This window comes from Mustela nivalis (assembly GCF_964662115.1).
Source record: "Mustela nivalis genome assembly, chromosome: 2".
In the NCBI taxonomy this organism is placed as follows: domain Eukaryota; kingdom Metazoa; phylum Chordata; class Mammalia; order Carnivora; family Mustelidae; genus Mustela; species Mustela nivalis.
In genome coordinates, this window is record NC_139021.1 from 86,155,392 (window position 1) to 86,183,226 (window position 27,835).

A 27,835-nucleotide genomic window follows, 5' to 3' on the forward strand; every position below is an offset into this window, starting at 1 on the left:
TATGATCCAGGCACTTCTCAACATTCCAACAGAAAGAATGAGTTTTGAAGTATAGCCAGTTCTGATTGTAATCTAATCTGGAAGCTAAAATAGTCATTTAAGTGTACATTAAAAGCTCTTGTAAAATCATCTTGTCAGAAGCAATTGCAGAAGTTAAAGCGAAGTGAATTTACATTCCAATTTATGAACATTGGTTGCTTTTATCTTGGAAAATATTTCTCTGAGACTCTTAAAATACTTTCTCTGTGAAGAGTTGTGCTTCAATAAATTGGAAATGGTCCTTCTAATTATTAAATTGTTTCATTCTCTAATCTAGTGGAGTGTATATGTCATGTTTATTTTTTGAAGGATTACAGGTGAATTGTAGGAAATTTTCTTTTAAACCTTGGAAATGACCCAGAACTATGACTTATCCATTGCTATCCTTATAAAATATAACACTTGGTAGGAGAAAAGGATTCAGAGACAGACTGAACACATTTTCTCTTTTGTTTCCTGGAAAAATGGAGACTGTGACGTAAAATCAGGGTAAATCATTCACTATCTATTGTTCAATCAGAACAGAAGTGAAAAATCGAATGTATGTGTTACTGTGTCAGTCTGTGAGGGCTGCCCTAACAAATACCACAGCCTGGATGATTTAACAACAGGAATTTATTTCTCAGAGTTGTGGAAGCTGGAAGTCAGAGATAAAGGTGTCAGCAGAGTTGGTTTCTCTGGAAGCCTCTCTTTGGCTTATACAGGGTCATCTTCTCCCTGTGTCCTCATGTGGTCTTCCATGTGTGTGCATATGACTGATGCCTTGCTGTCTGTGTCCAAATTTTCCCTTTTATACAAGGCCATGTTGGATTAGGGCCCATCCTTGTTACCTCATTTTTTTAGATTTTATTTATTTATTTGACAGACAGAGATCTCAAGAAGGCAGAGCAGCAGGCAGAAAGAGAGGGAAGCAGGCTCTTCCTTGAGCAGAGAGCCTAATGCGGGGTTGATCCCAAGACCCTGAGACCACGACCCGAGCCAAAGGCAGAGGCTTAACCCACTGAGCCACCCAGGCACCCAGTTATTACCTCATTTTAACTTAATTACCACTTTAAATACCCTGTCTTCAAATACAGTTGCACTCTCAGGGACAGGGGGTTAGGGCTTCAACAAGTGAATTTAGGGGACCCAATTCAGCTCATAACAATTATATAACACTTGTGCAAAGCCCAAACTCTAACCGGTTTACAGAGGCAGGGCACTCATTCATGGTGCCACTTTCTGAAAGAAGCCCTTTTATTTTAATTCAAAATGATGATTTTCATCCTTGTTTTCAATTCTGATTCGATGTTAACTATGCTAGCTGACTCCAAGAATCTGCTAAGTATTTACAGAAAGAGAAATAAATTATTGGATATTCAGCTAAAAAGAAAGCACTCACCTTGATTTTCTAAGGCTGCCAATTTTAGACTCAAGCATGTCTTCTGGCATTTCTGAAGTGACTTTGGCTTCTGTTAATAATAGAAACACTGCTCTGCTAACAGCAAACAGTTCCAATGACCCCACCAGCAGACTAAAATTACTTCAAGTCACAAGGCGAGGTGACCAAGCATGTGGAACCCTAATGTCCAGGTTACAATTTCATCTCCAAGAATAAGCTGAGTCCTGCTTCAGTGAGCTTAAGAGATACCAAGAGTCTGCCTTTTGCCTTGACAGTGTTTTCTTCAGTTGGACTCAAATTTAAATTGAATGATTCTAGTCCTTCTTATACCTATAAAAATATTTTTTTATTTTTATTTTTATTTTCATGAATGTAGAAATGGAATTTTATATACAATGCATTTAAGGAAATCGTGTTATATCCCTATGGCTTGGGAATTTATTACCATAGGAATTCTGTGGCTTAAGGGTTTCTTGAATAATTCACACTCTAGCAGGTTCTGGGGCTCAGTGGTGAGCTCAAGACCTGATATAAAAGAAAAGAAGCCCCAGCACAGAACTGTCCTGGGAGGAATGTTATAAGACTTTGCAAAGCCATTCACCCTCTGTGTGAAGAGAGAAAAGCAATCTGGGCTGAGCACCTTCTTACAAGGCTCATGCTAGATTGTTTTCATCTTACCTGTTCATTTCTTCCTCACAAGCTCAAAAGGCCTTTCTTTCTTTCTTCCTTTCTTTCTCTCTCCCTTGTTTTCTTTCTTTCCTTCTTTGTTTTGTTCTGTCTTGTTTTGTTTTTGTTTTGCCTTTTTAGGAAACAAACTGAACACTGTTACTTTCCTATTAGCAAATAGCTCATAAGTGGAAATACTAAAATCCCATCATATGGTCATGGTCCATCAAAACCTTGGTATTTAGGTGCCGCATGCCTTCAATTAGGTACAGGAGAAAATGTCTGGCTCCTACTGGCCATCAGAGCGTGACAACCTTTTGTGAGATGTCCTGTCAACAACTACTTAGGGAAACCTAATTAGCACTAAAGAAATTATATAGTTTTTTAAGTTTTTGAGAATATAATTTCAAACAAGAATGTACATAAGTTATTTTTATAAGAGTAAACTTGTCTCAGAAGAACAGTTTCTAAGGGCTTAGTAGATAGTTGTTGAGAAAAAGAATAGAGATGCTTTAAGAAATGGGTAACAGAGACTGAGCTTGTGAGGCCAAACTCCGCCTCTCTCTCCCACTAAATATGTGGCATTGAGTAGGTTATTAATCCTCTGTGCCTCAGCTTTCTTATCTGTAAAATGAGTATAACACTAGTAGATGAATGGATAAATAAATAGTAATGCATCCAGACAATGGAATATTATTCTGTCCTAAAAAGAAATGAGCTATCAAGCCATGAAAATGCATGAAGGAAGTATGCATATTATTAAATGGAGGAAGTCAACCTCAAAAGGCTACATGGTATATGATTCTAACTATATAACATTCTAGAGACAGCCCAACTATGAAGACAGTTAAAAAAAAAAAAAATTAAGTGGCTGACAGGGATGGAAAGAGAAGGGATAAAACAAATGAATATAAAAAGGAGTACCTATATCAGACAGCCTGCGGTGAAGACTCTACAGAAACCACTAGAATTGCCTGGGGCACAGTCAGTGCTAGAGATTCTTACTACTATTATCACTTCTGTGCTAACAGCCTGAAGAAGAGGAGCTATCCCATCTATTAATCCGGCAGACTACTTCAATATGGCTGAAGAAAGGAGAAAAACCTTTCTCCTAAGCCAACATGAATGAGTTAGAACCTGAATATCGTTTAAGACAGTGGTTCACAAACTTGAGTGTAAAGGAGTCAATGTTTATGTCCTTCAAAATTTATATGTTGAAGACCTAACCCCCAATGTGATGGTGTTTGGAAGTGGGGCCTTTGGAATGTAATTGGGTCATGAAGGTAGAGCCGAGATAAATGGGATGTATCCCTCTAAGAAAAGCACAAGAGTTCTCTCTCCTCCAAGTGAGGACACAGCTAGAAGGTGTCCATCTTCAAACCAGTAAGAGAGCTCTAAGCAGGAATTGAATCAGCTGACACTTTGATCTTGGACTTTCTAAACTCCTGACTGTGAGAAATAGATTTCTACTGCTTCAACAAGGCAGTCTACATTATTTTTTTATAGCAGCCTAAATGACTAAGACATTGAGTGATTATCAACAGCACCTGGAGGGCTTGAGTACAAATGCTGCCCCTACCCAACAGAGGCAGTAATTTAGTAGGTACGGGGAAGGGCCCAATGATTTATCTTTCTAGCAAATTCTTAGGGGATGCTGATGCTGCTGGACTAGGAACCACACTCTAAGAATCACTGATTTACTGAAAAGACTGGCCCAGAAGTTGGAGATGGGTATAATGGCAAATCACCCAGGTGAGGTTATCAACACAGATTGGTAATCTAGGCATGTTTAAAGAATTGATGCTCCTGTTAGATGCAGAAACTCTCTACATCATTTTTTTTTCCAATGAGGTAAAAATCTAAGAACGTATGTGAAAGTGTAGGTCTAAAAATAATGAAAAAAAGAAATGAAACACTCAGCTCCAACAAAATGGCCCAGCCCTAACATATAGCAGGAAAGTGAAGGGACCAACTATTTAAAAGTAAGTTAAACTGCTAAAAATACAACAAAACTTTTTCATAAAAGAAGAAAAAGGGTTGAAGATGGTGCTATGAAAGGATTCTAAACTCAATCCTTGCACAAGCAGAATTAATCTACAGCTGCATAAGAAACAATTGCCTCTGGAAAGAACCTGAAACCTAGTTAAATAGCATCTTCACCAAAAAAAGAGTAAGAGAGTCACATCAAGATCAGTAGGAGAGGGGGAGATAAGGTCTAGCAAGAAACCCAACTCCAGATGCAGGTACTCACAACTGGGAGGGATCTCATAATATGGAGCTTGCCCCCTGGAGAGTGAAGGGTCTGTGCCCCACTGCAGTTATTTCAACCCTTGGGACCCCCACCAGAGAGACAAGACCCCACAGCATCTGGCCTTGAAAACCAACAGAACTTATTGCCAGGAGAACAACAGAGTTGTAGGAAACAGAAAATCCACTCTTAAAGGGCTTGTACACAGACACAGTCACCCTGTATTTCAGCACAAAAGCAACAATTTGGAAGGCACCTAGACCATATGCAAAGGAGACTCATATCTTAATATAAAGCATCTGCTGGAGAGTCAGATACCTAGTGTTACTCTCCCTCAGGATGGAAGTATTGGTGATCCTAATTTATGTATTCTACTGCTTTATTTTTTTTTAAGATTTTATTTATTTATTTGTCAGAGAGAGAGTGAGTGAGAGCGAGCACAGGCAGACAGAGTGGAAGGAAGAGTCAGAGGGAGAAGCAGGCTCCCTGCGGAGCAAGGAGCCCGATGTGGGACTTGATCCCAGGACGCTGGGATCATGACCTGAGCCGAAGGCAGCTGCTTAACCAACTGAGCCACCCAGGTGTCCCTCTACTGCTTTATTGATGCCAGTGCCGACAGGTGCCACTTTTGCACACTTTCCTGCCAAAGCCCGTTAACTCCAATAGTATTACCCTGCCCCTACATGTCACAGCCACAGCTCACCCCACCACAGACAGCAGACATGTGCAGCCCATACAGAGGATACCCATTGAGCATCTGGCTCTGATGACCAGGGAGAAATGTGTTTCTGGGTACCATGGGTCTGATATAACTTGGTGAGCTACCATTCCCAGGGCACTGCACAAACAGCAAACTGAAACATATCCCTAGTCTTCATGTGAAACAAGATTTCTTATTCCTCAGCTACAACCTAAGGAGTGGGCTTCAGGTTTGCCATATATCCAGAAGCTATAGGGGTGCCCCTAGGAATGTGAACAGGAAGACATTGTATATAGTACTCTTCCTTGGCCTCACCACAGCTTGACGATACCCCCCAGAAAGAAGTTTATACATTCATCTAAAGCAATGATATTTGCAACTATTGCCCAAGGGACACTTCCAGAACTCCTGATCTAGAAGCCAGCAGACTTTATAATTATTGGCCCACAAGACTGTATATGCTATTTATTGGAGTAATTAAAATTATTAAATGTCCAAATTGCCTGATTAAATTATTAAAGGAACATAGAGATTCAGTGCAATCCATACCAAATTCTCAATGGATTTCTTTTGTTTGTTTGTTTGTTTTCTTTTAAAAGATTGTATTTATTTATTTGACAGAGAGAGCACAAGCAGGGGGAGAGGCAGGCAGAGGGAGAAGCAGGGTCCCTGCTGAGCAAGAAGCCTAAAGCGGGACTCGATCCCAGGACCCAAAGATCATGACCTGAGCTGAAGGCAGATGCTTAACCAACTAAGCCACCCAGGTGCCCCTCTCAATGGAATTTCTTAATGCAATTTTTCACAGAACTAGAACAAATAATTCTAAAATTTGTACATAAGAGCCAAAAAATAACAATAATAATTCTAAAATTTGTATGGAACCACAAGAGATGCCAAAGACCCGAAGTAATTTTGAGAAAGAACAAAGCCGAAGGTGTTATGTTGCCTATTTTCAAACTATACAACAAAACTATAGTTATCAGAACAGTTTGGTATTGCAATAAAAACAGAAATCAGACATAGGGATCAATGGAACAGAAAAGAGAGCCATAAATAAATTCACATGCATATGGTCAATTTATTTCTAACAACGGAGCAAGAATATAAATAGGAAAAGGATAGTCTCATCACTAAATGCTATTGGGAAAACTGGACAGCCACATGCAAAAGAATAAAGACCATTACACACATAAGTTACACCACATACCGAAATAAACTCAAAATGAATTAATCAGTTAGATGCAAAACCTGAAACCGTAAGATTCCTAGAAGAAAACATAGGCAGTAAGCTACTTAACATTGGTCTTAGTCATTTTTTTTCCTGATGTGACTCCAAAGACAAGAGTCTCTGAAGCAAAAATAAACAAATGGGACTATATCAAACCAAAAACCTCTTGCACAGCAAAGAAAACCATCAACAAAACAAAAAGCCTACTTAAAATGAGAAGACATTTGCAAATCGTATATCTGATGATGGGTTAATATCGAAAATATGCAAAGAACCCATACAATTCAACAAGAAAAAAATCAATTAAAAAATAGGCAGAGGACCTGAACAGACATTTTTCCAAAGAAGACACAGATAGCTAACAGGCACATGAAAGGGAGTTGATTATCAAGGAAATGCAATGCAAAGTCACAATGAGATATCAACTCACACCTCTTTGAATGGCCAGTGTCAAAAAGACAAGAAAAACAAGTATTGGCCATGGTATGGAGTAAAGAGAACCCTCGTGCTCTTTGATGGGAAATAAACTGATGCAGCCACTATGGAAGACAAGATGGAGATTCCTCAAAAAATTAAAAACAGAATACCATGCGATCAGGCTATTTCACTTTTCCTTATTTATTCAAAAAATACAAAACTACTAATTTGAAAAGATATATGCATGCCTATATTCACTGCATCATATTTACAATAGTCAAGATACGAAAACAACCTAAGTGTCCCTTAATGTATGGATGGGTAGAGAAGATGTGGGATGGATATATGGATAGAGAGGATGATAGATTATGTAGATAGATAAATAGATAAGATAGATGACAGAAGATAGATATAGATAGATGATGAAGATCGATGACAGATAAATGATAGATAGATACACACAATGGAATACTACTCGGCCATAAAAAAAGAATTAAATCCTTCCATTTGTGACAACATGGTTGGAACGTGAGGGTCTTTTGAGAAAGAACTCAGACAGAGAAAGACAAATACCTTATGATCCCATGTATGTGTGGTATTTAAAAGACCAAACACTTAAGCCCCCATGTTGCATCACCACGAGGGTTGCTGGGGGGAGGGGGTTTGGGAGGGGGGGGTGGGATTATGGACATTGGGGAGGGTATGTGCTTTGGTGAGTGCTGTGAAGTGTGTAAACCTGGTGATTCACAGACCTGTACCCCTGGGGATAAAAATATATGTTTATAAAAAATAAAAAATTATATTAAAAAATTAAAAAATCTATCACAGCCAAAAAAAAAAAAAAAAGACCAAACAAACAAAAATAGAGAAATCAGATTGGTGGTTACCAGAGAGGGAGTGGGTTTGGGGTGAGAAATAGGTAAAAGGGCTTAATTGTATAGTGACATCTGGTAACTTAATTTATGTTGTAAACACTGTGCAGTATATACGAATGTGAAGTTATAATGTTATACAAATAAACACACAGAGGTGGGAACACCTGCCCAAGGAAGAAGCTGTTGCAGTCCCAACAACAAGAGGCAGTGACAGCAACGCAGAAGGAGTAGGCATTGTATCATTTGTCTGTTCTGCCCTTAGCTCAGCCTTAGGAGGTTAGGGCAATGTGGAAAAAAGGGGCACCTGAAATAGAGGTTTGATTATGCTGGGTGGGAAAGAAACTCATATCAGTCAAGTCTGTAGCTGAAGCTTGTCTAAATTTCTAATTTTTTAACAAACAATTTATGATAAACAAAATTTGCAAAATACAGAGAGGACATTATACATAGATGAACTTTTCCCCACCTTGATGAGTGAGTTCTTCCAATTAAACCTAAGTCCATACAGGGGTGGAACACTAACTGACATAGTGACGGAGACTAGCTGACACTGCAACGAGATTAAAACAAAGTTGTCTTGATTTCCCTTCTTCCATCAGTCAGCACCTCACCTTCGCCCTGGGTGCCAACAGTGTGGTTGCACACAGCATTAAATGCTGGGTTCTGTGAACATTGCCTCATTAACCGTGACACCAACAGTGATTTGCTTATGTATGTATCTATTATGTATCTACACACAAGTGTGTACATATATTTGTGTATACATTTGTGTATATGTACACGTATGTGTATGTGCCTTGGGTGCATGTATGTATGTGTACACATGTTTGTGTCTCTGTGTGCATACGTGCACATGTATGCATGCATAGGCATATATACTCATTTGATGGAAGTGGAGCTGGTAGTGTGGTTCATGTCCTATTAGCCCTCTGGATTCTCTAGAAAATGAAACAATTAGAAGCTTGCGTTACCTTGGTTGGACTTCTGAAGTCTAAAGGAAGTGTGGTTGGCAGAGACAGCCTGAGCTACAGGTGTCACCAGGAATCATAGTAAAGACTTTTTGGCTGAGGCTGAGAGGTTTAAAAACCAGGGAGGATCATTTTGGGTTTCTACTTTCTCCCTGGAAATCTATTAATGTGCAGGAATTCACCATAGTCAAATTTGGAACATTTCTATTTGCTGGTGTCATAGAAGGATGCATTTTTAGTTGGTCTTTTAGTTATGTGGTATAACGCCTGGAGATCTGTAGACGTGCTCAGCCGGGCAGGACCAGGGCTGGAGAACACAACAGGGAGGTGTCAGTCTCAAAACAACAGTGTCCTGGAGCCCAAAAGCAGTGAGGAACTGTGTTGGGACAACTGAGGTAATCTGGAGTGAAGCAGGCAAGCCTGGGTGTCAGAGCACCCATCTCATAAAAGCTAGAGCCAGGATGGTGATGAAACATTAAACCGATGGCCTTCTCCATCCAGAAATCAAACCACAGCCTGCTGTAGAAAATGAAACCCCAGGGAATGTCCCTCATGCCTTGGAGTTGTCCGCTGAGCTCTTTTATTAGAGCCTGGGCCTTGCCAAGATTCTTTTAGAAGAACTTGCCAAGTTCTTTAATCAGAACACCTTGGCCTTTGGCCTGTGCCTCGATCACTCACCATCTCAGAGGGAGGCATGGCTTCCCCAACTGAAGAATTCTGAGAGGGCTGCCTCTTTGTTTTTTTGACTGTTTCCTTTGCTGTGCTGTGTCGCCAAACTATGGAAAGAACCAAGATGCCCTTCAATGGACGAATGGATAAGGAAGATGTGGTCCATATACACTATGGAATATTATGCCTCCATCAGAAAGGACGAATACCCAACTTTTGTAGCAACATGGACAGGACTGGAGGAGATTATGCTGAGTGAAAGAAGTCAAGCAGAGAGAGTCAATTATCATATGGTTTCACTTATTTGTGGAGCATAACAAATAGCATGGAGCACATGGGGAGTTAGAGAGGAGAAGGGAGTTGGGAGAAATTTGAAGGGGAGGTGAAATGAGAGACTATGGACTCTGAAAAACAATCTGAGGGTTTTGAAGGGGCGGGGGGTTGGGAGGTTAGGGTACCCAGGTGGTGGGTATTAGAGAGGGCACGGATTGCATAGAGCACTGGGTGTGGTGAAAAAATAATGATACTGTTTTTCTGAAAATAAATAAATTGAAAAAAAATCCAAAAAAAAAAAAAAAAAAAGAATTCTGAGAGGGGATTGAGCTTGTCTGAATTGTTCACGTGTCTCTTCCCCTGCACATAGCTGCCCTACCTCCAGGCATGCAGCCTGTACTCCATCATTTGATCAACCCTCCAGTCTGCCAGAGAGGGCCTCCAGCTCCGAAGGTGGAGTCCATTCAGGCAGGTAGGGAGAGGGGGAGAGGGAGGGGGCATACTGACCAGATGTCATCTGCATGCTCCCCGTTAGGTGCATCAATAGGATGGAAAATGTCATTTTGACCACCTGATTTCCGCATCTACTTCTCCATCAGTTCCAAACTTGGAGAAGGGTCTGAAGAGTACATGATTATCACTGCTCAAACCTCAACTCTGGTAGCAAAAACTACTGGCTATGGCTAGATGGATTGTGAATTTCGAAGAATGGTGTCACAGCTCTCTCATTTCTAAAATCTTGTTTTTAAGATTTTATTTATTTATTTGACAGACAGAGATCATAGGTAGTCAGAGAGAGAGGAAGGGAAGCAGGCTTCCTGCTGAGCAGAGAGCCTGATGTGGGGCTTGATCCCAGAACCTGGGATCATGACCTGAGCCAAAGGCAGAGGCTTTAACCCACTGAGCCACCCAGGCAACCCACAGCTCTCTCATTTCTATTTGAGTCTCTGCCACCCCTGACTTTCCCACAGCTAAGATTCCCAGGAACATATGCCCCAGGGAGTCCTGATGCCTGCTTTTCACCAGGTTTATCACTGAAACTTGGCTAACCTTGATGCCTGGAGTGGGGGAGGGGAAGGAAAACTGAAGTCACCACCAATAACTCTAAACCCTAGTTCGAACTCACTCCTCCATAAAGCTCCTTAATTGCTATTAACCAAAACAAAAGCAAAACAACTATGCAAAACAAATTTCATTTTCTTCGTGAATGTTTCCCTCTGCATGGCAGTCAAGAGTGATCTTCTGCCTTCTGTGAACTCCTAGAGTTTCTTAGCCTCCTGTAGTGCATTCACTATACTCCAACATATTAGAACATCTAATATATTCATGGCTTATCTGCTACCTGACTCTAAGCTATTCAAGGGCAGGACCTTCATCCTGTTCATCCCATGTCCTTAGGAGAGTGACTTGCAAGGAGCGGTTGATACAAGTTTGCTGAATGAAATCAGTTTTACCTCCTATCGAAAGGATTTAAAGCGCTCAGCATTACAGCTTTGTACATTCATCCCATGGGGGATTGTTCTTTACCACCCAGAAATTGTGAATTGCATTTCAGATGAAAGCTTTTGATTAAAACAGGCCTTGCTGGCAAAAGCACCTCATGTCACTAGCTGCAAGTGGTGCCAGAATGCGAAAATGAGCCGGGTCCCATCCGGCTTTCGGATTTCAATAAACATCAATACTCATATGTTTAAAACGGAAGCAAAATCCTTCAAAAGATCTTAAACTGTGCTGGAGTGAGGATGAAATAGACTGCTGATCTGAGAGTTGGCATGGCAGACGGATTTCTCAGCTCTTTGATCAATGCTGAAATGCTTAGAGTCTTACAATGGAAAATAAACACGTAGGTTTTGCAGTCAGATCCCTCCTTCCATGGATGAGGAAACTGAGGCTCAGACAGGGCTGGCGAGATGTCCTGTGACATCACAGGCAGTGAGAGCTGTGTCAGAGCAGACATCCCTCCTGAGTCCCACTGAGATCAGCCACTGAAGGGACACAGATATCCCCACAGAGACTCAGAGTTAGTCCGAACCTGGCCAAGGAGAGAGCCACCAGTGATCTTTGAGCACAAGATGTCACGATCCAAGTTGTAGGAGGAACAGTATGGAAGTCATGCTCAAGGCTAGACAGAGGCAGAAAAGAAGGGCCAGACAGGCTACCGGGGAGACCCTGGGCCAGGAGGAGGTAACAATGGCATGAGTGTTTTAGGGGACATATTGGGGAGAGAACGTTTTATAGAAATAATTTGTTTGATAAACTGCTTTCTGAGTAAATTAAAGAATGTTAGTCTTTGTTATGCTTTTTTGTACTTATTTTCCAGTGTTTCCTGCCAGATTGTTCCTCTGGGCAAGACATAAGAAAGTGATGAAGTTAGAGTTTTTGTCCACAGCAAAGAATATGTGTCTTCCTTTATCCATCTCAGAGGAGGACACAAAAAGACCCAACTGCACAAAATAGAATACATTCACACTTGGGAGTATTAGGCAACTATGAAAAGACTATGGTGTTCTGCAGTGATGTGCCAACATTTCAAGAACCCCATGTAGCTCTGTGCATAATACCAGTCAGAGAACAACACTGTAATACCAGCCTACTATTTAAAAAACAAATAGGGCAATAATTGGCGTGTGCACGCGCACCCCCTTGCTCATAAACATAAAGGCATCTCTCCCAAATCATTTTCACAGGAAAAAGGAACATGCCCTGTCAGCCTATACCCATCTATGCCATTCAAATGTTCACCAACAAGAATGTATTTTTGTGATATTTTTGTTAAAAAAAACAAAGGTAAAGTGTGTTTACTATGCCAATTATTTTTGTATATTGCAGACAGAAAGGACATTTTTACCCAATTTTCTTGGCATGTAGAGATAACCAAAAGCTACGGTGAAAAAGTTTTGAGAAGATGTTTCTTTGAAAGGGTCAAGAGGAACAGGTGCAGGAGCCCAGGACTGTGTGAACCCTGGTGTGGCAAAGCACACACCTGTCCAAAGAGGCCTCAGCTGTTGTCAGTCCAACAAGGCAGCATGCTAAGCTGACTGGCCTTGGAAAGCCACACATACCTGATATTGTCCTGCAAGGACTCAGCCAGCAATTCTAATATATGGGTTATAAGAATTTATTGCACACTCTACTGTATGGTTTCATCAATAATGTCTGTGTTTCTGTTTCTTTTCTTGATTTTTTTTTAAAGATTTTATTTATTTATTTGAAAGAGGGAGGGAACAAGGGAGGAGGTGGGACAGAGAGACAGGGAGAAACTGACTCACTGTTCAGCAAGGAGATAGATGCAGGGCTTGATCCTAGGAACCCGAGATCCTAACCTGAGCCTGAGGCAGATGCTGAATTGACTGAGCCACCCAGGCACCCTTTTTTCTCAATTTTTTTGTAATAAAAGTCCTTTCTCTTTATTAAGTTAGCCTTAGCAGATCAAATGAGACAAACTGTCCGTAGTAAGCAGACTCTTCTAACTCAGAGTAGCTAAAAATGACATTAAAATTTTCACCACATTCCCCATTAAACCCTTCTTTTCTTTCACTTGTCAAAATGATTTGAGGTTTTACTGCTCTGTTTTATTTTTGTTTTAAAAATTACTTAAGCTTCTTTACAAAAAAAAGGTGATCCATCAATTAAGTAATTAATTATTTTTAAGATTAGTTGGATTGCCTGGGGATAGTATTTTATTGCAAACACATCATCCATAAACTATAGAAAAACCACCAACTAACTTGCAACTGTAGAAATACTGTCAATATAGATCCTAACTAATACTGAATGTGCCCCCTTTTAAAATGAGAAAATAACCTTCAGCTCCTTTAAAATGTAGAGTTTGGCATTTTACTAAATTTCATAGGGAGAAAATGTAATGAGTCAATAAACCCAATTTGGAGGCTGGTTATTGTCACATAAATTAATTTGCCTGCTAAATGATCAGATTCACATCCACCTTTTTCCCCACCATCTGCCTCACAACAAAGTTGGCATTGTACTCCTTTGAGGACGGACTGTAAAAATGTCATTACTTAAAGGCTTATTATCCACCGAGTCATGTTAAACTCCAATTTCCCTGTGCTTGCTAGCTAACTAGGTAAAGAATGGAGTTTGGATTTTTTTTTCCCAAAAAAATTATATACACCAGTGGTATACCTTGAGGCATTTCTTTTTATTGGGCTATTGTCCCAAAGAGCAGTGCCGCCATGTGACCTTGGACTCCTGCTTGGCAAGCCACCCCCATGTAGTGGGAAGATGGCAGGCCACGTTTCCATGGCTGGATTTTGACTTGTCTCTCTGAACACTTGTGATCTGTGAAATCTCTCCTGACTGTCACACTGAGTGATCGCATCCCATTTCTCTGCGCAATCAGGCACCTGGCAGGCTTTGCCAAACAGAATGCTGGTCAGGGAGGGGTGTGCGGAAGCCAGATTTTTGCTCTAGCCAAGTTCTAAATATGACCCTCATGGAATCCAAAGGCCAAGATAATCCTGACCGGGATCTTCATACAGTCTTTATTTGCTGGAAAAAGGGGAAATATGCTCAGTAGAAAAAAATGTGGTAGGTATAAAAGAACTGTTTAATATTTAAGAGTTTTTTAAAAGTTAGAAACAGAATCCATAGTCAATAGGAATGGCCCTTGTTGGGTCCCCAATGTTGGGTCCCCCAATTATGGGTCTGTGATTAAAGGAGCGAGACTGATACAAAGTGAAGGTCAAGCAAAGCTTTATTTCATGCCAAGCATCGAGAATCAAACCGACCGGCTGGGGCCATGCCTCTTACAGAGAGCGAGACCCCTCCCTGCCTCACAGAGTAACTTTTATAGAGCAAAGGCCATGTGGTTGAACCTGGCCACACACAGGTGGCCAATGAGATTGCAACACACAGAGATGGCTGCACAGTCATGCTAGGTCACACATGGGTGGCCAATTGAATTACAATTTACCTTATAGTAGACATTTGGACTAGCCTATCGCCTTGGTGAGAACTGGTGCCCAAAAGGCGAGGCCCACACTCCTTGGTAGCTAGGGAGACAGTATGCGCGCTTTACTGATTGGATGTCTCCATCTGACCCGACTCATCCCCATTCGGGCTGTTATCTCTTCCTGACCTGACCCACCCTTTTATTTGGGCTTTGTTACCTGGGACTGGTTTCCCAGACTTGCTTTTAAATAAGTTTCTCATGGTGGGGGGGGGGGGGGTTAATTTAAGTTTTACTGCAGAAACAACAAAATGGCTGTTCAACCGAGATGGGGCCGCTCTGGCTAAATAGGCCCTCACAGCGCCCCCCTTTTTTTAATAGCTAAGCTATAACACCCAGTGATAGGTAATGTTTCTGTGTTTTTATTTTTTGCTTTTTCATTTGTCTCCTCTAGTACTCAAGATACCATTATCTATACCAAGCCATTAAGTGCTCTAGAACTCCTACTGTTTAAGCTTTGATGATACACTGTGGATCTCTTGTTAGACTAACTCAAATTTTTTTTGAAATATGTGATATGTAGATCATTGCAGTTATTCAAAAAATGGCTGATAATTATATAACTTGAGGAAAGAATAGTGGGGAGGATATTTTGACCTCGGATTTGCACAAATATATCATTAATCCACCAAAAATTGTTTTGTATTCAATGTGCAAAAAAAAATACAATATAAAAAAAGATGGTCTGTGCCCATAAGGCTCCTTGTCTAGACTCTAGCAGGAAAATCAGACAAATAAAAAATGATCTACTCTAGTATGTGATACCAGAAAATGTTATCTTAGGTACAATAGAGAGACAGAGTAAGGGTATCATGGAAGGCCTCCCAGCAGCAGGATCTAGGGTGGAACATGACTGGCAACTGTCAGATGCAGGCAGGAATTCAGTTCTCAAAGGTTTCAAATGTCCTGCAAGGATTTTAGAATTTGTCCAGTTGGGAACCATTGAAGAATTTCAGACAGAAGAATAGCATGAGGTATGAGTTTTAGAAAGCTCACGTATTGGGGCGCCTAGGTGGCTCAGTGGGTTAAAGCCTCTGCTTTCGGCTTAGGTCATGGTCTTCAGGGTCCTGGGATCGAGCCCTGCATCGGGCTCTCTGCTCAGCAGAGAGCCTGCTTCCTCCTCTCTCTCTTTGCCTGCCTCTCTGCCTACTTGTGATCTCTGTCTGTCAAATAAATAAATAAAATCTGAAAAAAAAAAAAAAAGAAAGCTCACGTATTTCACCAGCATCCCAGCAAATATGTTGGGACCAGGGTGCAATTTGCAGAGGAGGCTGCTGTGGGTCAATCCAGGAGCATATTATGGGTCAGAGTCACACAGCAACAGCAGTGATGCACAGAAGGGTGGGTTCAGATGATGAGAAGCGATCATGGCTAGCCATCGGTGACAACACAAACAGTAAGGAAGGCAGATGTCAACTATGATTCCCAGATGCTTGTCAATGACAACTCCCCACAACCGCGTGGGATGAATTTCCACATCCAATAAAAGTGGTAAGAATGAAAAGCAATGAGAGACACTGATCACGCAATTGACCTGCTAGATAGACGAGTTAACTTTGTGAAGGGGAAGGAGATTTTGCTGTTCAAATAGCACGAAGATGAAGCAGAAGTAAAAGGACAGAAATCAAGTCCGCAAAGATTATTGCTCAACCATCCAGAGAGGCATTTAGGGAAAGTAAAACAAGAAAGGAAACAGGGCTAGTGGGTTCAAGTTTTAATTTTAAAATTTGGGTTAGAAAGTGGTGAAAAGGGGCCCCTGGTGGCTCAGTTGGTTAACCGTCTGCCTTCGGCTCAGGTCATGATCCCAGGGTTCTGGGATCCAGCACTGTGTTGGGCTCCCTGCTCAGTGGGGAATCTGCTTTTCCCTCTCCCTTTGCCCCTCTCCCTGCTCGGTCTCTCTCCCTCCATCCCTTTCTCATAAATAATTAAAATCTTTAAAAAGAAAATAGTGAAAAGACACAAAACATTGAAACATGCTAAATATGTCTCCTGTTGGTGGCAGTGGGAGGAGGAGGAATGCGGGAGTCAGGAAGAGAAGATGGTGACAAGGGAACGGAGATGAGGAGTACACACCCAAGTGTAAGGCCCCCACTTCCAACTCCCTCCACACCCAGAAAGGAACTGCCAGTCTCAAAGGAGGGAGATGGCCCAAGCCACAGAGTGCACTGGCCTCTCCTGAGCTCCAGGTCACCTTTCCTGAGCTTGCCTAGTGCAGTGTCAGCCCCTGCCCCAGCTGGGATCTTGTCTCCTTAAAAGATTTGCTACTCAGGGAATCTTCTCTACAAGATCCTGAAACACTGGTGGAGTATAGAGGCAGCTTAGGAGACATAGAAAATATTTAAGCAACAAAAGAAACCCAAGTCAAGTTCCAAGGGCTGAGGTTTCTGGGTCGACATGAAATTTGTCAGGTTAATCTAAACTGTCAAAACTAAGTCATACTGCAAATATTTGCCTTGAGACTTACATTATCTAAACCTCCTATCTTTGTTCACTCCAAATTGGATAATTTCCAGATAGTCCTTTCACTTAATACTGCATAGACTCAGCTTGAGCAATTCATTTCCAGAAGAAATTTTAAAAATTCAATTATGGGGGCGCCTGGGTGGCTCAGTGGGTTAAGCCGCTGCCTTCGGCTCAGGTCATGATCTCAGGGTCCTGGGATCGAGTCCTGCATCGGGCTCTCTGCTCAGCAGGGAGCCTGCTTCCTCCTCTCTCTCTCTCTCTCTGCCTGCGTCTCTGCCTACTTGTGATCTCTGTCAAATAAATAAATAAAATCTTAAAGAAAAAAAATTCAATTATGGCTTCACCATAGCAGAGTTAAAGAGAATCCTTCCCAAGGTTAATGGCAAAGAAACCTGAAGCTCCTACACTGTGACATTATGGAAATAATCCCAACCTTGCAAATATAGCTTAAGTAGACAAGAATACTATTAGAAATCAAAAGTGTTATAGAAAACAGAGGAATTACATTTACAAATTGCTATTTGTAATCAGAAAATATAACATCTATTGGAAAGATAACCCATGCATTATTTACATGATTTGAGACCACTTTTTCATACGAATGATTTCAGTACTAACTCCCGCACCACATAGCAATTTAAAACCTTTTTATCCTATACTTTGTAAAATATCTTTGGTCATTTTCATATATTAAATGTTAGTGATAATGGCAAAAATCCATCTGAATTAGTTGCTATCTGATTTTTACTTTATTCCTGTATACTACCTAATTTTCAATTAAAAAATTTAAAATAGGGGCACCTGGGTGGCTCAGTCGTTAAGTGTCTGCCTTCAGCTCAGGTCATGATCACAGGGTCCTGAGATTGAGCCCTGCTTCGGGCTCCCTGCTCAGCGGGGAACCTGCTTCTCCCTCTACTATCTACCCCCCGCCCCTGCTTGTGTTCTCTTTGTCATCACTCTCCGTCAAATAAATAAATAAAATCTTAAAAAAAAATAAAAAATATTTGACCCGAGGCTACCAGTTAATGTCATTAAACTTTTCTATAAATTGGTGCTAAGTTATACAGTAAGTTCATTGGAAATTTAATTCTATTTTAAGTGTGTTGAAAATTAGGCATATTTATTTCCTCTAGAAAAGAGCTCTTTGTCAAAACACCCTTTAATAGTATTGACTCATTTTTAATTTTGAAACAAGGTTAATTATGACTATATCAGGATATTATGGAAAGTAAGTTTTATTGTTTGGACTTTTTTTTTCTAGATCAAATCTTTTGTTTCTCCATAAGTTGCATTTCTGATTGTGATTTCTGAGCTCCTATAAAATTTGTTCATCTCTTTTTGATAATCTAATTATTATTATTCCTTTTCATTTTGACTTATTAATTTTCATTCCCATTTTTTTTCTTAAGAGTCAAAAACTGCATGGCTGACACATCTTTAAATATTATGCTATGAGTCAATAATAGTAAATTTTTACTATTTTTGCTGAACAAAGATGTTGGTGTAGAATCAATACCCAAATCTATGCACATTGTTTCAATTTTCTTCCTGAAAATCATGACAAATTTAAGTACTAGTTTACTAAAAGGGGTTTGTTACTGGAATAGGATTTGCATTCTTTTAATAGAGATACAAAAGGAAAAACCAGTCAAATGTCAGGGATGCATTGAATGTTGAATGAACACACACACACGTGCGCACACACACACACATGCCAACAGAAGCATATGTACATGAGAAAGTCTGAAACCAATGGGTATTTGCTTAGAGCCAGAAATGCCAGAAGATCTATACCACACATTCATTATTCAGATCTCCGCTGGCAGCTCTGAACTGGTACTATTTAAATTGCATTTTGTTAACTCACTTTGATAATAGGATTAAGTAGTTGAATACTGTTTGCTCACCCCAGAAGCAAGTACTTTCATCATTCACAGCAGCTTCAACTTGAAGACTACATACAGTGATTCCAGGCCCTGACTACGTATTTCACAAAGACTGTGGATATATTTATTTTATTATTTGAGATAATTCATAATAATGCATTTTAATACATAAATAATGTAAAAAGACTATCTAATGAAAAACAACAATTTGGTTTTAAGAGATTCTGGAGCTTATTCTGAAAAACCTAGGAAATCATAATTGATCACCGTCCCAATGTGATATTTTTGTGTCCATCTTCTTATCACCCCTGTGATAAACATAAATGCTTTTAAGGAAAAATTTTCTTGGCTATTCCTCACAAATTTAATATAGACTGCTGTGTCACAATCCCAGTGGATCTCTAGGGGAGCCAAATAAACAGGTTGAAAACAACACAGTCCACTGTCTGGTCTGATTGATGAAGACTCTTCAAATAATTTATTAGTATCTTGGTAGTTGAAAGACTGTCCTGCTCTATATACACTTGCAGCTATTTTTACAAATATGGCATCTCTCTCTTTAAAGCCTCTCTTCCCAGACTTACAGTAGCTGGTGTATAGTAGATGCTCAATAAATATTTGTTGAATAAAAGTTTCTACACTAATAAAGTGGGGGAGCTGAAAGTTAAGACTGACTCCAGGCAGTTAGAAAATGCCATGAACATTTTGCATGCACCTTACCTTCTCTTAACATTAAATTCTACTTGATAATTATAGGTAAGGCTAAGTATATATTCACCAACATGATGATGGACTATGCATCACCCCTGCCAGAAGTACATATTGCTCAAAAGAAATAGAGAGATAATGGACAATGGACAGATGGAAACACATCATTAAAGAAGTCTGAGAATGGCAGAGGTAATTGTCCAAACGGTGAGCCTAATGGATGAAATTCCCTCCTTGTTTGGCTGAAGACATATTACTGAGCTAGCCCACTGCATTAAAGCATATGGCATAGAACTAGATGTAGAAGAACTCTGGAAATGCAGAAGACAATTGGATGCCAATGGGAGCTTGCAGATGGGTAGTTCATTTTCTCAAGTCAGAAAACTATACCTGGACCTCCTGTCAGGTAGGCCACCTAGATCAAGTTTTTTCTGGGTCCCTAAAAACTGAGCTTTCTTTCCTTCCTTTCTGCCTATTGCTTTTCTCAAGAAGCATTCTTTCTCTCTTTTCTAAAAATTGGCTTAGGGACTGTTCTTATGTTTCCAGTTCCCATTTTCCTTGCTTTCTTGGGAAAGAAAAACACACTGTGTTATTTGGGCTTTTACTACTCTTTTACCGAAAGACAAGAGACTTGGAAAGTAGCAAGCATGGGGGAAGTTTCAAAGGCTCAGGAAACCCCCTGAAAATAACTGGCCTGAGTTTGGAGCCCAGCCTTGCTCTAAGCACTTTACATGTACTAGCACATTCGTTGTCATGGCAACCCAAATAGATGGGTGCTATCATGATTAGTCCTATTCTTACAATGAGGAAACCAAAATTTGCACAGTAGTTATTCCATTACCTGCGTTGTAATGTAAAATAATCCGGGCCTTATTTCTCACTGTCTTTTCTTTGACTCCTTTCTAAAAATTCTGGAAGTTTCTCTGCCATAAAACTTTTCTCCCTTGATTCCTGGAGTTCATCATATCTACCCTCACCAACCCCATGAAACATTCTCTTAATGAGTTATAACTTCACTGTGTGAAATAGGAAATAGCCCTTACTATTGACCATTGTGCTAGTTGCTTTATATACATTTCTTTATTGCACCCTCATAGAAATTGTAGGAAGCATTTTCCCCAGTTCATAGAAGACAATGAGACTTAAACATTAACAGTTTCTGTAGGTCAGGGAGCTGGCACTCATAGTGAGGATCAAACCCACGTTGTGGCTGATGCAGCCCACAATGAAAGCCTGGCAGAGAAGAAAGCCAACAGCCCCCATAAATTGAGAAATTGAAGCCAGTTGCCCAGGGATCAAAGTCTGGAGGGCTGGACTGAGCAGAAAGAGGTAAGATCCAGGAAGAAAACAGATGTTGCAGGTGTCACAGGTGTCACTGTCCTGATTCCTAAGCTGGGGACCTTGCACCTGAGAGGCAAGCCTCAGGTCATAGGTTGGGGTTGTAGCAGTCCATCGTTTTCCACACTGTCTTGCAGATAACTTCCCTGTGCTCCGTCCAGTGCTTCTTCTCCGCCCTTCCCCCGGCCCTGCCCTTCATCTCAGAGCTCCTGAGTCCTAGCCGGAGATCAGAGGAAGGGAAAAGCAGCAGAATTTTTATTACTGGATCTTCCCCAGCCTGAGAGTGGGATCTTCCCTTAGATCCCAGGTCTCCGTAACACTACTGGCTGTGCACAACGTTCCCTCCAGTCTGGGAACAGCCCTGCTGGTTGCTTACACCCAGCCCATTGCGTAGGAAGTAGCCCTCTATTAAATGTTCCTAAAATGGTCTTCACTGGAACATGTCACTGACCGCTGCAGGTTCTAGGACTGATACCCACATATGACTACAGAACCAGTTTGAAGAATATTTTTATCACAGATTCCTAATTTAAGAAATTATATAAAACATAGGAGATACGGAAAAAAATATTTTAAAAAATATGAGAAGTTATACCTTTACTGAAACATATCTATTTAAAATGGATTTTTGAACCACTGAAGTGAGGCATTTACAAATTAAAATACCCAGTCTTTGACCCCTCCTGTCCTCACCCCCGGTATCTTTCTCAGAGCCTCCCACATTCAATTCATTTAACTATTTCCTCAACTCTTACCTCTATATTTCCAGTTTTAGAGATTATCTAAAACGCCTTTTTTATTAGGTTTGCTATGTCTGCTGATATCAGACTGTGAAGCATGGAGGCTTTGTCTCTATCTGGCTACCCCTATTCTTCTCCTGCTTTCATCCCAATATAAACACATTGCAATGTTTCATCATCAACATTGTGTGTAAATACTTTTATTGACCTTCTGTGACTGTTGTTTCTCTGCTGAGCCAATCAGCATATTATAAATACATTTTCTTTTCTGTACATTTTTATTAATTGACTGATTTTTTCCAGCAGTTCAATTTTTCTAGATCCCTGTTATTAATTATTAATTCTTAAGCTTCCCAACAGTATCATTTAAACATTTTGAACATGATTTTCCATGTAGTCCAGCACATCTGGTAGTTTATCAGTTAGCTTTCTTGTTCCCAGGGAGGGCCCTGTTCTTAGTCTCCAAGAGGAACTGGACCCCCTGCTCTGCTGCTCAGCTCTCTCCCTGTCACTTTCACGGCCCTCTCCCCCGTGTCACATCACCTGTTCTCCAGAACCTGAATCGTATTCTGTTCTGACTTATACCTTCATATGGAGAGAAGACTTCCTCTTTTCTTTGGGAGTGTGTGACTGGTAAGCTTTCCAAGAACTCCCTCCTATGGGCTTGTCTGCTGTGCCGTCAAGGGTTAGAATTATTATCCTTTGTAATTAAAAGGTATGTCTCCATTGTCTTTCTCAATTCCAGTGTGATCTTCAGAAGTACCAGAGCATTCCCACCTTTCACCTTTGCTTTAAACGTTTATTTTAATTCCACTGTACATTTAGATTCTTTCCTTTACTGTGCATTCTCTTCGGGAGTTAGATTATTGGGAGGAGAGGCTAGACTAACCCCGAAAATAATTTTCTTCAGTTTTGAAAAAAATAAAGAAAAGAAAAGAAAAAAAAAACTTGCCTTTTAAAAAAGATTTTTCTCTCTTTTGGAGAAAGATTTTGTTTTAAAGAAATTCTTTAAAAATCACTGGAGCTCCCTCCCAATCCCAACAGACCTGTACCCCTGGGGATAAAAATATATGTTTATAAAAAATAAAAAATTATATTAAAAAAAAAAATCACTGGAGCTCACAGACTACTTTTATTTTCTTATCTTTCCTTATCCCAGTTTTCACTGTTTTACCATTTATTTTCATTTCTTCTGGTTGACTTTCTCCACCGTATCTTCTGAATCTTCAACTGAGTTTTTCGTTTGAGTTCTCACATATTGTTTTATCCAGAGTTCTTTCTTGTTCCCTCTTTCTTCCTTCTAATATTTTTATGTGAATAAAACATCATGTCTTCTTTCTCTGAGAGCATTAAGTATAACTTTACTGTTTTATTCTAATATCCTTATTATCATTTTCCCACTGAGTTCGTTTTTTTTTCCCCATTTTGTTTCTTTTTTTCCTTTTTTTAATTCATCAACTTTATGTCTTCGTTGCTGGTATTGGCTCTTAGTTCATATTAAAGAATGAGACACTGAAAAGCCTATTGAAAGCTCTTGCAGCAGGGCAGGGCTTGGAAGGAGTGGGCTTCCCTGAGGATGAATCAATAAGGGAGTGGGGGGGGGGCGGCTCTGAAGTCCCTCATCTCAGGCATTTCCCTGAGGCTGCTTTGTTTCTCCAGAGAAGAGTCCCGCAAAGCTCCACCTGGAGGGGAATGCTGGGATCCGATGGGGAGCGGAGTATGAGCGTCTCTGCGTGCACCTGTGGACTCTCCGTTCCCCAGACTTCTTTAATTCCTCCTCATACCACCCTGTGCTGATCCTGGTGAGTTTGAGCCCAGGTGACTCGTTCTCATCAGAAAATAAACGTCTAATGCCATTGTGGGAAAGGATGTTTGCGGAACATGATGTGGGAAACAAAGGCAGAAGAAAATTATTAAATTTCCTTACTACCTACGGTCCATTGAGAAGTCCTTGAAACGGGCAGAGTAACATTGCTCTAGCGCTCCACTGCCTAGATGTTAATACTTTGCTAACGGCAAAAGGCAATCCTAGCCTGAACCCTGCCTCCCCATTCAGGATCCTGTAAGTCTACTTCAACATATAAAAATACCTTTGGAAACTTCCTTTATCTCTAACCCCCCTTAACATCTGTGTTGGTCATCTTCCCCCCAAGTATATGTCCTACCCATACACATCTGAAGCGTCTCGTGACTAGGGTTTTATTAGACAGTAATAAATGACCTTTTCTCAACAACAGCTAGCCCCCTCAAGGTCCTAGAAACCTTGCTTCTAAAATTCTTTAGAGACTTACGCTATCCCTAACCCCTTCCCTACTTGAAAGTATAGAATGGGCCACTCCTCATGACCCCAGGGCAACTCCTTCTGCCCAGGGGTCCTGTCCCATGCTTTAATAAAATCACATTTTTGAACCAAAGACATCTCAAGAATTCTTTCTTTGAGGTGCCTGGATGGCTCAGTTGGCTAAATGTCTGCCTTTTGCTTAGGTCATGATCACAGGGTACTGGGACCGAACCTTGCTTTGGGCTCTTTTCCTCAGCAGGTAACCTGCTTCTGCCTCTCTCTCTGCCCCTTCCCCTGCTTGTGCACTTTTGTGTTCTCTCTCTCTGTGTAAAATAGATAAATAAAATCTTAAAAAAAATTATTATTATTTCTTGGCCATGGGCTTCGAACTCTAGCATCCTTTCCTACATCAGAACAGAGCAGAGGAGGGGGAGAATCTAGGCTCCTGCTCCTATTCTTGTTCCAGATGCTCCTCCTGTTCTCAGCCCCAGCCTTCCTCTACACCTGCTGGCTCTCCTTCGGAGATCTTTCCTGAGACTGCAGGCAGCACCAGCCTCTGCTTCACCAGCCATCCCTCCACAGACACTTGCAGTTCTGCATCTGTTCTGCAACCTTCCCTTAGTCACCATCGGCTCCATGGCCACTCGCATTCCTCCTCCTCACAAAGGACAGACTAAAAGTATCCTGCATTCACTTAGAGTTTGTGGGTTTATGCCTGTCTACGTTTTCAACCTTCATTTTGGTGGTGAAAGAGCCCAATAGTGAAAGTTCACAAGGTAAGGGCTGCCTTGACCCCTGATGTGACCTGGACTGTGAGCGAGTGTTCAAGAAAGAATTCTTGAGACATCTTTGGTGCAAAAAGTTCCTTTTTATTATAGCATGGGGACAGGACCCAAGGGCAAAAGAGCTGCACTGGGATTGCAAGGAGCAATTGATTATATACTTTTAAGCTGGGAGGGGCAGAGATAAAAGTCATTTCCAAAAGGATTTGCATACTTGAAAGAAGACTTACAGGATCCTGGAGGCCTGGCTATTGTCCAGCTAAGGTGGTTTTGTTTAATCTAGCAAAGCATTAACATTAACATAGTTTGCAGTTCCTGGAGGAATGTCTCACTCTTTGTCAATGGGCTGCAAGTTGTAAGGAAATTTAATTTTATGTCCATTTCCTCTTGCTTTTGTTCTCTTGCTTTTGTTCTCCACATCAGCACCACTCTCTCCAGTGAGCTTGCCTTCATGCAAAGGTTTTGTCCTTCCATTTCAAACTTTTCCGTTTATTTCCAGGGGGGAAAGAGGAATTTACGAATCTTATCTTCAATTCAAAAGGAAATATTAGAACTTAATGTGATTTATGTGAAGTTTTTTTTAAAAAGATTTTATTTATTTATTTGACAGAGAGAGAGATCACAAGTAAACAGAGAGAGAGAGGGGGAAGCAGACTCCCTGCCGAGCAGAGAGCCCAATGCGGGGCTCCATGCAGGGCTTGATCCCAGGACCCTGAGATCATGACCTGAGCCGAAGGCTGAGTCTTAACGCACTGAGCCACCCAGGCGCCCCTATGCTGGTTACTTTTACTTATCAACTTTACAGGGTGCCCAGATATTTGCTGAAACATAATTCTGGGTATGTCTGTGCGGGTGTTTTAGGATGAGATTAATATTTAAATTGGTAGACTGAGTAAAGCAGCTTGCCTTCCCCCATGTGGATGGGCGCCATTCAATCAGCGAAGGCCTATCGAGAACAAAAGTGACCCTCCCCCAAGTAAGAGGGAGTCCTCCCTTCTGACAGTCTTCAGTCTGGAATAGGGACTCTTCCTGGTTCTGCAGCAACTTCCAGGCTTTGGACTTGAATTGGGACATCAGCCATTAGTCTACGTATTTTGGACTTACCAGCCTCCATAATCATGTGAATCAATTCCCTATGATGAATCTCTTTTTATCTCTCCATCAGTTGACCAACTGATTGATTGATAGATATGTGTGTGTATATGTATATACACATCCTGTTGGTTCTATTTCTCTGAAGAACACTGACGAATACACACTGTTAGTATTGTGCTGATGACCCCCACACTCCCTTCCTTTGTGCCTGACCACTGTCAACTGACAGCTCCACCACAAGGGTAGTGTGTGTAAACGACTGTTTTGGGTGCCTTGACCGCAGTGGCACATTGAAATCCCTGAGAGAGTATCACAGAATACACATATTTTGGTCCTTCAGACATTATGGGGGTCAGCCTGAGCAGCCCCCCATTGAGAATTTGGGTTATAGAACATGACCTGCAAAAATTTCACAGGACAACACAATCTAGCAAACGTGGGGTACTCGGCGAGTGTTGGAGGACACGCACAGTTCTGTACCTTACTCTTTCATTTAGCAAATCAGTTATCTCCTTTGTGGCAGTCCCCATCCTCCATTATAGAGAAATAACATCTGCCTAAAGACAGAGCCACTTGTCTCATGGGGTTTACACCGTCTGGAGCACACAAGTCCATGGTGATCAATGGGAAAGGGGGTCTAGTTAGGGAGGGTGGTCTGGGAAAACTTACCAATAAGCTGGCATTCCATCGTCCTCTAAAAGAAAGAAAAGAACCAATCAGGCAAAGGTTGGGAGGACAGCAAAGGAGCTAGCAAGCACCAAGACCTTGGGGTGGGAATATGTTTGGGGCATTCAAGAAATAAGGAGGAGTCCAAGGTGGCTGAAAAAGAGGCATCAGAGAAAAGATTGGCAGAGAGTCATCCAAGCAGCAGTCCTTACCATAAGAAAGCAATAATTGCAGATGGATAAATGCTACCCTATGGTTTGAGAGTGCTCAACACTTCAGAAAGAATTCAATATTCTCATTTGATTTTTGCAACATAAGCTGAATTAGGTTTATTTGGCAAATGAGGGAAAGTGTAGAAAGATAAACCAGTTTTCTAAAGAAAAAAAAATAATGAAAGGTAATAACTGGACTGGGATTCAGGTGCCCTGGTTAATAATCACATGTGTTTTCCCCGTCCATCCCTGCATCTCTAGAATGAAAACAATGAGGATGGCTGTTACATTACAACATGAGAAGTGAAGGGCCTTGGGATGCCTGGGTGGCTCAGGCAGTCAAGCATCTACCTTCGGCTCAGGTCATGATCCCAGGGTCCTGGGATCAAGTCTTACACTGGGCTCTCGACTCAGTGGGAAGTTGTGCTTCTCCCTTCCCCGCTGCTTGTGCTCTCTCTCAAATAAATAAATAAATCTTAAAAAAAAAAAAAAAGACAAATAACAGAAGAAGGAGGAGGAGGAGGGGGAAGAAGGGGCAGGGGAGGGGGAGGAAGGGGCAGGGGAGGGGGAGGAAGGGGAAGGGGGGGGAGGAGAAAGTGAAAGGCCAACTAGAATTGCTAAGCAGTACTATCACTTACAATTCCATTTTTTTCCATACAATTCTATTTTATTCTTCCTCAATAACCTCCCTTAAAATATGTCTTCAACATATTATTATGTGGACTTATTGAAATGAAGTAACAGGAATACTGGAGGTTATTGCAAACCAAAATAAAGCAAAGAGCCATTGTACCTGCTTGGGATATTATCAATGTTCCGACACATAGATTGCACACCTTAGAAAAGAACTATTTCCTTCAAATATACACTATGAAAACCAAAATTACCCCCATGGTAAAAATATTACTTTGTAGGTAATGTGTATTTAAAAAAAATAAATAGATGAGGCAAATAAATGCCTTACTTTATAGAGTGCTTTGTGATTTAAAAAAACACTTTCTTTACTTTTTCTTTTAATTTGCCCTCACAGAAGAGCTATAGAAAAAATATATCTAGTTGCTTTATCATTATCGTTTTACAGATGAGAAAGTCAAGTCTCATAAGGGCTGCCCAATCCACTCACAGTCACGTAGGATCCTTCTGCTATCAGACATTCATTATTGTGCAGTGGATTGATATAGGTACTCCACAATGATTAAGATGATTCTGAGATTAAAATATTTGCCCT

The 27,835-nt window shown here is 40.9% G+C and overlaps 1 long non-coding RNA gene across 5 annotated transcripts in view; it reads right to left on the reverse strand.

Annotated features, from left to right (window-relative positions):
• The window catches only part of LOC309859438, a 208,947-nt gene that overhangs the window by 68,252 nt on the left and 112,860 nt on the right, over positions 1–27,835 (reverse strand). Inside the window, exon 4 of one of the 5 annotated variants that reach the window (XR_014308691.1) lies at positions 26,399–26,423. The exons of the other annotated variants lie outside the window; for them this stretch is intronic. This is a non-coding gene — a long non-coding RNA (uncharacterized lncRNA). The remainder of the gene's footprint in view (positions 1–26,398; positions 26,424–27,835) is intronic. 5 annotated transcript variants of the gene reach the window in all.